This window comes from Cebus imitator, unplaced genomic scaffold (assembly GCF_001604975.1).
Source record: "Cebus imitator isolate Cc_AM_T3 unplaced genomic scaffold, Cebus_imitator-1.0 Scaffold261, whole genome shotgun sequence".
Lineage (NCBI taxonomy): Eukaryota > Metazoa > Chordata > Mammalia > Primates > Cebidae > Cebus > Cebus imitator.
Window position 1 is genome coordinate 5,428,419 of NW_016107576.1, and position 11,305 is coordinate 5,439,723.

Genomic DNA, 11,305 nt, shown 5'->3' on the forward strand with positions numbered 1-11,305 from the left:
CATTAAGAAAATTAATCCCTTATCACAAACCCTTGTAGCAGAGCACATCTCCCCATGATCCTCTTTATCCTCTCTATACAAGCATTGGACCTTGGGTGGACACGTTCCTTTTCTTACTTTCCAGAACTCCCTACCCTGTCTATGGGGTAGCTGTACTTTCACCACCTTCATTTCTTAATAAACCTGCTTTTGCTTCAAACTGCGGACTCGCCCTGAATTCTTTCTTGCGTGAGTGCCAGGAACCCTCTCTCAGGGTCTGGATCGGGATCGCTTTCCTGTAACACCTTTCTGCCAACCATGGAAATGACTACAGCATGGAAACCCCTGACGCAAAGGCTAACTTGGGTAAGTGGTAGGGTCCCGTAACACAATGAGCGAAGTTCCATGAGCGAAGCCCACACAGGATACATCGAGGACTCCCACCACATCCCGAGGCTCTGAGACCAGGGGGACGGGGCTGCTAGCTTTCCAAAGGACCTGAGCCAGGCTCCTGCCCTCATGGGGCCTTCAGTCTAGTGGGTGAGTTTGGAGTCAGTTGTCCGCATCCCTTCTCCTTCACATCTTTGCCCCAGTGTCAGGCCACGTCGGGTCTCTGGATGATAGAGAAGCTCCATCCCCTCCATCCTGCTCCCCATGTCAGGATGGCCCTGCCCCTAGCCCAGCATTGGAGCCAGCCTCCCTCAAGGGACTGTGAGCCCACAGGGCAGCCAGGTAGCAGAGGCCTGCAAACACCTGTTGGGCATCCACCCTGTACCCCCTGTGTGCTCAGAATGATGCCAGAAGCTGGGCACAGCAGTGAGCTCAAAGGTAAGGTCCTGGCCTGGCGCGGGGGGGGGGGGGGGGCAGTTGGGGGGGAAGTGAATGTGCTTTAATGGGAGAGCCAGGTGGCAATCAAGGGAGTCAACTGGATAACATCAGTGACTGAATGGGAACACCAGGTGGGTGGAGTGTCGGGGAGATGCGCTGAAGAAGGAACCAACTGTGGAGCTGAGAGTCACTGGAAAAAAGTGCCTCCAGGCAGGAAACAAGCTGTGCAAAGGTCCTGGGCTCACTGACACTCCCACCAGAGCTCCCTCCCACCACAGCTCCTTCCTGCTCTTCCCCAGACACTTGCCCATTCTGTTTCTGAAAGTGAGCAGACGCCCTGCCCAGCCGCTTTTGGGAGCCAAAAGCATCTTGAATGCCCAGCGCAGAGTATCCAGTGTTTGCTGACAATATGTGTGAAACTGACATGGTGCCATGCCACCCTGGGTCTGCAAGGGCCCTGGTGGCTGTCGTCAGCCTCATTATCTGATATAAGTAGTGGGAGGCAGGGGACTAGGGTGGAGCAAATGGCAAGGCACCTCCATGCTCAGGTCAGAGACATCATCGCCCTCTGTGGGGTGGAACAGGGCCAGCCAGCAAAGACAAATCCACCAAGGCAAAGACACAGATGGAGGTCAAGAGCCACCACCACCATCACCCTCAACAAAGGCGTGTACGGGGAATGGGGAGAGGGACACCAAGGCGTGGACCAGAGAGATCTGGCACTGGAAGCCTCCTCAGGGACAACTGCCTGGCAAAGAAACCTCAGCACCCATAGAGCCCAAGGGGCTGAAGGAGAGGGGGCTACAGCATCCTTCCCTGCCCTCAAGACATCAGGCACACACATGGGCATACACTCACATAAAGACACATACACAGGCTTATGCACACGCACCCACTCACACTCATTACTCACACTCACTACCCATGCAGTCATACACACAGACCTCATAGACGCTACACAGGCACACAAACCTCAAACACACATGCACAGGCACATGAGCACACACAGTCACATTAATGCGCATCTACACATATCACTAAAGCACACATGTACACACATGTGCTTACACACACATGCACATACAAGTGCAGCTAGCACCCACATACAGGTACTCACCACCCACATTCCCGTAAGCACTCAAACACAGACACACAGGCACGCGAGGGGCAAACACAAACACACTCGGGTCCACACGCGTGCCATGCCGGCACATCCCAGCCTGCGCTCCCCTGTCCCCAGGCACACGCCATGCACACTCATGTCCACACGCACACACGCGGACACCCCCTCCCGCACAGGCACTCACACCCCAAGTCCCAGGACCTCCCACATCCCGGGTCGCAGCGCACTGTGCAGGTGGAAGGGGTGAGCTCCCCGGCAGAGGTGCAAGGAGGGTGCAGGGTGCACGGTGTGTCTGTGGGGCGCGGGCCGGGGGCGCGCCCGGGTCGGTGCCGCGTGGTGGGAGCGGCCGGCGCGCAGGTAGCGGGGAGCCCCCGCGCGCCCAGCCCGCCGGTGATTACTATGCTGCGGCAGCTGTCTCCGGCGCGGTGACGGCGCCTCTAATTGATCTCATTATCTCCCCTCCGTAAGGTGAAGTGCGGCCGCTCGCGGGCCCGGGCGCGGGCAGGGCCGGCTGGCAGGCGCAGGCCGGCGGGGGCAGCGCCGGGCCTCTGGGTCGCACCACCGCCGGGCGCCGCGCCAACGAACGCAGGCGGCGGGCAGCTCGGAGGCCAGGTTCGCGTTCCTGCAACGAGACCGTGCTGGGAAAACACCCCGGGGCTAGGCGGCGTCTCCGAGACGCATTCCTTTGTTACTCCCACCGTCTTTGGTAATGATTATTAATGCCATTATGTCCCATTTCCCCTCACCTTCCCCCCTCCCAGAGCCGCGCCCGCGCGCCCGATCTCCAGGCGCTTTGCTCCTCCTGGAACCAACAACAATGATCCTCAATTAACCCTCTGCCAGGGCTGCCTGCGCGTGAATGGGGCGCTCTTCCGGCTCGCAGGCGGCGGGCGCCCCGGCCCGGGCGGGGGGCCAGCCTCGGCTCCCCGGGCCCGACCCGCGGGGGCTCGCAACCCGCCCGGGCGCCGGTTGGGGGGCCTTGCAGCTCTCCGGCCTCCCTCCAGGATGAAACTCGCCCTCTCTGGAGGGGAGAGGGCAGAGATGGTCCGAGAAGTTACAGGAGGGAAAAGGAAAAAAAAAAAAAAAACAAAAGAAAAAAAAACAGGAAACATTCAGTTTGTTGTGTTTTCCTTGGGTTTGTTTTCTTGCCAAAAAATTTTACCCCCTTTGTCTTTGCGCAAAAGAGACAATCCGGGCACCTTCTGGTGGGCACCCAGGCGGTGCCAAGGCGCCTTTCTTCAGGGCGGTTCCTATTCCTTTTCTAGCCTCACCAGATATATTTTTAACATAAAAAACACTATATTTAATTGGTTATGGATCTCTGTTCTCTTAGCACTACTGGATATCACAGAAAAACACATTAGTACAGAGCAATTAGTGCAATAGCAGTAAACAACTAAGGCACTATTAAGCTGTGGGTGATTAAATAGTATTACTTTATATTTTTTATGGTGCTAGACTAAAAGATGGAGATTTAAGATACATATATTTCCATTAATATTAATCTAAAATAGAAATAACAGGTGTCTTCCACTTCTTCTTAAGGTGCAATTTATACCCAGCACTTCAATCTATAGAAAGCTACTTTTTTATTGAAAAAAAAAAATCTCTTTATACACTCCAGAGCAATATTTCTTATCTTCATGCACCCAGATATTTAAGCAGAAATATTATTTAATTGGAGTTATGGAATGAGGCAAAATAATGCCCATATCACCATTAAAAAATAAAATCAAGCTTCCATCCCATTGAAATACGCTCTATCTTTTCTATCTTTGCAAAGAGCGAATCGGGCATTGCGTGGTGAATTGACTGCAGGCCCGGCAAACAGGCAGGCGGCGGGTAGGCTGGGGCCCTGGGGCTGGGGCCCGGCCGCCTGCACCTTACGGAGGCCCACCCTGGCCCCGGCGCCCACAGCAGCTCAGGCCGCTCCTCCTCCGTGTGTGTAGATCATCCTGGAATTCTGGCACATCTTTCCTCGGCATCTGATTAAGTTAACAATGTGCTGCTATTTGCATGCAGATTTGCCGGGGCTTTCTCTCCAGCTGCTCCCAGAGACTTGGTCTTTCTCTGCGATGTGATAGCACAGCAGTCCCTAAATGCAATCTTTGTCAGACCCAGGTGTGCTCTCATTGAGGACGCCTTCGTTCCAAGCAATTTTTCTTTCTGTAGCATTTATAAGGCTCTATTATAGTATAGCCACATCTGGAGGAAAATTCTCCTATTAATTATATACTTTTACCACTAGGAAGACAAATTCTAAAAGATACCAACATTTTTGTTGTTGTTGTTCTTATTTCTTTGACAGGCTGCGTTTTCTTTTATTTTGTTTTGTTTTTCCAGGCATTTCAATATTTAAAGAGCCATTAACCAAGGAGTAGGGGGTGTGAATTTCCAGGAAAAAAAAAAAAAAAAAAAGAACAACAGAACTAAAATCTCAGTGTCAGTCCTGCCTTACCTCACAGGGGCAAGTGAGGGGAAAGGCACCAACTGAGATCTCTCAGAAGACCTCGGGGCTTAGCAAGGGATGCAGGGCCTGGCCAGTGGGGAAGAGTTCTGTTCTGCTGGAGTTTAAAAAAAGAAAAAAGGAAAAAACCAAACCAAAAAAAGCGCAAGTGCTATTAACCTTTAACCTAATCTGCTCCCAGGTAGACATTCAAGCTTGTCACCAAATTGCCAGACAATTTGATTACTCTAAACTCTAAAAGCAGAACCCAATTGGATCAGCAGGGTGATCTCGATGAGGAGTTTTCTTTGTGTGGTGGGGTAATTTTTCAGTCAGGTTGGAGACAGATGAAAAGCAAAATCTGGAGCTCAGAATTCATGCTCATGTTTCAAAAAGAGACAAGAAGAAGCTTTGCCCAGGGAGTTTGAAAGTTACTTCAGAGGCAGGTTGTTTTGTTTGTTTGGTGGGTGTTCTTGCTTTGTTTTCAAATCTGGGACAGTCAGATTAGATTGCGGGGGGGCGGGTAATGGAGAGAATTAATGTAGGAAATATAGGAAAAGTTTTGACCATCAGATGGTCCCTTTCGAAATTATAATAATTTTTAAGGGCTAGAATATTTGATTCAAAAATTATTTTGCAAAAGGGTGTGTACATGCATGAGTATGTGTGTGTTTATGTGTGGGTGTGTGCATGTGTGTGAGCGTTCGATGCTGGGGAGACTGCACGGACACGCACTTGTGCACACTCACACAGCCACACACAAAGAAAGCCGAATTACCTTGTGAACAGGGAAAACGGAAATGGAAGCATTTTCACTTTTCAAGCCAAACTTCATCAGGTAAAAGTCCAGGCAAGGTTTTAGTCACTTGAGTCCAGTTCCTATGACGACAACGTGGAAACTCTCTTCTCCAGATTCATGCCTCCCCTGTTCCAAAGCTGGCCTCAGCAAGATCCCAGGGCCCTGTCCCGGCAGTACCAGGGGTGGCTCCCAGCAGGCCACGTGTGAGCAGCAAAATCACACAAGAGAGGCCTTTCTGACTCCTGCCTCTGAAGCTGGAGTCACTGCTCCCAGCCACTAACTGCCTCTGCTCACTGGCTCTAACCCCTTTCCCTCAAAGTGACTGATTGTTTTCACTCTCTCTCTGCAGACAGAGGCCAGAAAGGCCCTGCAATTAGGGTGCATCTCTGGACCATGCCTCAGCCTCAGTGGTGTCAGCTCAGAAATGGGAAGAGCCAATCCCATCCTAAGGACATGCATGAAAGACTGCCAACCCTGTTCTAAATAGAAATGATAAATAAGGGTAAAGTTTACTCTGACTTTTTTATCTGAGGTCTCATTTCCTCCAAGCCTTGGTGCTGGAATTAACTGCCCCTCTGTCACCCTAGGAAAACAAGAAGCAGGTTGTAGTTCCATGGCACTTAAAGAAGAATCTATGCAAAAAGGTGGCAGATATTAAATGCATAGATTCTTCAATGCATATATATATATATTCTCTGTTTATATATACATATATACACACATACATATATGTATATATATATATATTCTTTACATATGCATTTAAACAAATAATGCAAAGAGAAATAATTGATTTTCTAATTTGAAATTTGACCCTTTGGGGCCACTGCCTTTTCCATCTTCCTGCTGGCCGGCAATGCCCCCCTCCTTTCCCCTACAGATATCCAGATATCCTCCTGCAAAAATAGAGCAGGGAGGCAGATGCAGTGATACTAGATTACATCACTGGATAGCATGTGGCATTGAGGGGAGAGAAAAAAAAAAAAAAAAAAAAAAAAAAAAAAAAAAAAAAAAAAAAAAAAAAAAACAAGAAAAGACAAATGACATTTTGCTGCTATGGTGTGCTATTTTAGTGGTGATGGCTTGACTTTTGGCCCAAACGCATATGCCAATGGCAAGGCTAACTCCAGGGACTCACAAAAAAGAATGTGTGTTCACAGCTGTACTGTACACCAATACAGATTACATGTTTTCAGTGTTGCGGCCACAACAGAATGCTAATTAACATACTGGAGTGATGAGAGCGGCTGCAAGGGCCTTATTGTTCCATTATTTCATGAAGCCCAGCTGCCTTTGTTTATGTCACTTATCCTCTCGTGCCACAGGTTTTTACTCCAAAAATACTATCCCAATACAGCGTTAATATTTAAAAAACAAAGAGGTGGCAGATTGTCATTTTTGTGTCAGTCTCAAACTGCAGAACTGTTAAGCTGTTCTGGTTCGGTATTTAGAAATAATTTAACAGCCATATTCAGACACTGCCTGCATTCTAACATAATGGCTGAATACTTGAACCAAGCAAATGCATAACTATCCTGACATCACTTATGAGATTTAGATTGGTCAGTTAATGGAAGTCTTTACCACAATCAATACCATAACAGCTTCTTGAAATGAACGTGATTTTTTACACGGAGTGCTGCAAACAATAACTACAGAAATATACTACCTTTGTACCCGGCACAAAGAAGCTAAAATGCAAAATTAAGAAGCAATTACGTTTTTGCAAACTAATATTACAGTTGATTATTAAAAACAAACACTTTCAAAAATACGTACTTATCATTTAATAATTGGAGGGCATTAATACCCCCTCGTACCTGATTAATCATTTTTTTACACTTTTTAATAGCTGTTTCACCTACTGGCTATGTTATCAGCTTGCTGTTGAGTATTGATATTGATGATTGATGTAATAATGATTAAATAAAAAGCCATATTTAGAGCTTGATTTTTAGAACATTTTTTGTCATAATCTTCATTCCAGAGAATACTGTCTGCTGTCTAAATTAGTTTTTCTTCCCTCTCTTTTGCCTGGATTGTGCATAAAAGTGACATTCTATAAAACACAGGTTTCCTCACATAGTGTTCCACCAGCAATCCATACATACCACAGTCATTTGCAGTCATGGTCGGAGGGGGCTGTTGGCTCGAGCTCAAAATGTTTATGGTGCATTGCTTCCCCAAAGAACAAAAACACCCTCGGGTTTTAGTTCAGATTTCCCTAAATGCACCTTTATTGACATCAGGTACAACAGTTGGGGAAATACGTAATACCCCAGCACAGACGCCATTCAACCAGAGTCATAAATTCAGTTAGAAAAGGTCTCCCCTAGAAAGTATAGCACTCCACTAATCAAAGCCACGCTGTCGCCATTGCTAAAGAGCACGGAAATCTTCCCAACAGCCAATCGAGTGAACAAGCCATAGTTGCTTTTTAATGAGTTTAACTGGTAATCTCAGATAAATGGGGAACTGCTTGAAGTGTCTGCCTTCTCTAAGGCAGTAATGAGAGGATTTAGAGCATTCTGCATCCCAAACTGCGTATAACCAAGAGAATGCCACAGGTGTGTCACCATCCACGTTAGAGTGCTTTCTCAGCGATGGCCATCCCCCCACTGTGGACACAACATAGATTTTGTTTAATTGGATCCAGGAGTTAGCTAAATTATCCAACTGCTCTGTGCTTAAACCCCCAGCTAGCTTATGTACCAATAATAATAAACTTTCCATAATAGCAGCTCAGACTATTACTGTTTTTTTTTCTCTTAACCTAAAAGTGGAACCACTTTATTCTAATTGCAGCCACTGAAGAAACTCATGAATTGGTTTCCTCCTTAAAAAAAAAAAATTGTTCAAGAATTACAGAACAGACCCAAGTAAATAATATTTAATTATGCACGCACATATTTTCAGAGGAGAACCTGCTTTTCTTATGGAACAGGGAGGAAATAATGTCATCATTTGTCCCTCTGCAATCTGTGGAAGAATGTTGTCTTCTCCTTGATAACATTTATTTGCCAGATCAAAGCAAGAGCCAGCCAGAACCACACCCCGGGACAATGACAGCCGTACCCAGAGCTGCACTATCGCAGACGGGTCAGTCTTAATTGACACAGCTTCAGTGTGATCCTCTACATTTAATGCATTCATGTTTCATTTGCAAAAAGAAAATCCGAGCCCTGCGCTACCATTCTGGTTTTCAGAAAAGTGTTACATTTATAAATAAGAGATCAAAATCCTTGAGTGGGCAGAAATAGTATCATCAAACCAAATACATGTTTCCACCATTTGGACATATTTTTAACCATCTTAATCCCACTTAAACTTTGCGAAAACTCTATTGAAAATTCAACCTTGTGCTCTTGAAGCTGAAACTGATAAAACTTAATAGCAACACGGCAGTGAAACACTAATAAACTCATTATAGATCACATAAATGGGATGTCTGCGTGGCTGCCAGACAGCGCACATACGCGCCTCAGTTCCAAAGAGCAAAGGCAAGCAAGGTAGTGCAGCGTCTGCGTGGACAGTTGGAGGGAGAGGATTTGGTAACACTTCGCAACAAGTTTGCTAAATTTATTGGATCAGGCAGTTCATTTAGAAATTTCAGATGCTAATTATAGGTGGGCTACAGACAAGCTGGTATGAAGAATGAGTTTTCCTCAGGCCTGAGAGCCACTTCAGGGTCTACACTTGCAAAATGACTCCTGAGTCCTCAAAGCCCTTGCCATGTGACGCTCCTTCACCGAACAAGGGGAGCTGCTGAGGACCCAGCCTCCACCAGTCCCTTCCCCGGGACCCGGAGAGCTTCTCCCTGTAGAATCCAAGGAATCCTCCCTACAATTGGTTTGTACCAGAGGACACACCTTGAAGTCCACTTGTTGAATTCCACCAACTCATAACTTGTGTGGCTCACGTGGCGATTTAAGAAAAGATACGTAAAGGTCATCAACTTGTTGAGTTTCATGTAAAAATAGAGATTCCTGCTTTTGCTTGAAAAATCCAAAGCTCTAGCAACATTAAACCCATATTCCCCATGGGCAGCAACCAGGGTGCCTTCTCCAGGTGGGTCACAACCTCCACCACAATGGAAATGCTGTTGCCCTTGCAGGGACGTTAATGGGACGTCCTCGGGGCTGCCAAAGAGCTTGTAAGTGGCTCCGGTTGCAAAGAGCAAAGGAAAGCGAGGTAGGTTTCTGTGTAGACGGTTGGAGGGAGAGGATTTGGTAGAGTTTTCAGCCCTAGTCTGCACCATTCACAGATTGCTGATGAAAGGAAAGGAAAGACATGGTCAAAAGAAGATACACTAAGGAGAAACTGGAGGGCGGACTGGAAGAACCGACCTGTGTTCCGGGCCCCAGCCCACCAGGCTCCATCGAGACATGGCTGCCGCAGCCAGCTCTGCCCCCCTGTCTCCTTGCAGAAGATGGGGAAGTATATGCTTCCTCCTTGTCATCACAAGAAGAATCTGGGAACCCTGGAGGAACAGGAGTAGGAGGGAGGGACGGAGGCTCTGCCCTTGCCTGGCCTAAAGTCTAAGTGGGAAGACCAGGCATGAGGCTCAGACAACCAGAACCAAGGCACAGGGTGGAAGATGGTGGTCCAGCCCTGCCATGGATACTTTAGCAAGTGTGAGAAAACGCTGTGCTGAACCTTGGAGAGCCCACAGCAAAGCTGACACGGGAGAGTGCAGGAGGAAGGACTGGGGCACAGGAAGGAGGAAAAGGAGAAGGGGGAGATCGAGGTGGTAAGCAAGAGACTGAAGTGCAAGTCTCTGCTCGTGTCATTCCCTGTGCTCTGTGAGGCCAGGAGCCAAGATCGGAGCGTGCTCACCCCTCAGCTATTCCAGACTCGTATGTCTCACGGTGCTGCTGCCATGGGACCAGCATCCCCAGCACTTCCCGGGGGCTGGTTAAAGGTGAGCAGCTCAGGCTCCACCCCAGACCTTCTGAATCAAATGCACGTTGAAGGCTCTGATCTATCCACCTGATAGAGAAAGCCAAAGGGATCACTCCAGCTCCCCGCACTCCACATCCACGTGTCCTGGGCTTTGCCGTGGTGGCGGTGTGCAAGTGTGAATTGCAAAGGAGTCTAAAGGAACTCTGGGTGCATTTCCAGCCAAGACAGATCCCCAGTCCATCCACCTCAATGGTGTTTTTAGATCATCAATAAATATGACTTCAGTACTCAGATGATGTGTAATTAGCATTAAACTCTTTCATTTCATGTAAGTTAGAGCCTTGCCTGAGACACTTCATTCAGGAAGTAACCTGGCACTCAAGATTAAAATGAAATATTAGCATGTCAGCGGTGGCCTCAGCACAGCACACTCCTCTCCCGCCCTCCAGCCCTGCAAGAGAACAGCACAGAGCATCCCGTCCCACGCACCCCAGCAGAAGGGATGTGGCAGAGGGGCTTTCAGAGGTGAGGGGTCAGACTTTCTTCCATGGAAAAGGGCCATTGCTTCTCGCAAATGAGAAGTGGAAAAACTGACCCGTGTCGAAGCCAAAACCAAGTAAGTGTCATCCTTTTATTACATGTTCTTTCTGCTCCTCAAACTCATCCAGGCTGTCGCCACCTCAGGGCCTTTACACCTGCTGTGTCCTCTGTCCAGGCACTGACATCCTGGTGGGACTCAGCGTCCCCTCCCCAGAGGGCCTTGCCTTATCACCCAGTCTCAGCCAGCCCTCCATCCCTCAGCTTCGGATCCCTCTGTTTGAACACTTGGTGTGGCATTTCCCCTAACAGATGGGGTTCTGGATTCTTCCTAGATAACAGTATTTGTATATTTATTGCCTGACTCCTCCAACTGAAATGTCAGCTACAAGAGGGCAGGGACTGTGGCGTTTTGTTCTCTGCTACATTCCCAGGGCAAAAAACAGTACCTGGCTCATCAGGTAGGATGGAAGAGAGAAGAGAGGCAGGGGAAAGGGAAAATAAGGGACGGATGGATGGATAGACCTAGACAGGAAGAAAGGTAAATAGATCTATCTGTATATAGAGAGATGCTAAATACGTACACAGATTGACAGATAAGATGATAGATCTAGAGAGAGAGAGAAGGAAAGAAGGGAGGGAGGGTAGGAGGAAGGGAAGGAGGGAGGGAAGGAGGGAGGGAGGGAGGGAG

At 47.9% G+C, this 11,305-nt stretch overlaps 1 protein-coding gene across 10 annotated transcripts in view; it reads right to left on the reverse strand.

Moving 5' to 3' along the window:
• ZNF536 (zinc finger protein 536) overlaps positions 1 to 11,305 on the reverse strand; it is a 485,174-nt gene that overhangs the window by 324,743 nt on the left and 149,126 nt on the right. For 2 of the 10 annotated variants that reach the window (XM_037728304.1, XM_037728306.1), the window contains exon 1: positions 5,155 to 5,396. The exons of 7 other annotated variants lie outside the window; for them this stretch is intronic. The gene's annotated coding sequence lies outside the window, so the exon portion shown is untranslated. Of the gene's footprint in view, positions 1 to 5,154; positions 5,397 to 11,305 lie in introns of those variants that run through there. One more of the 10 variants, XM_017499882.2, reaches the window with a different exon arrangement.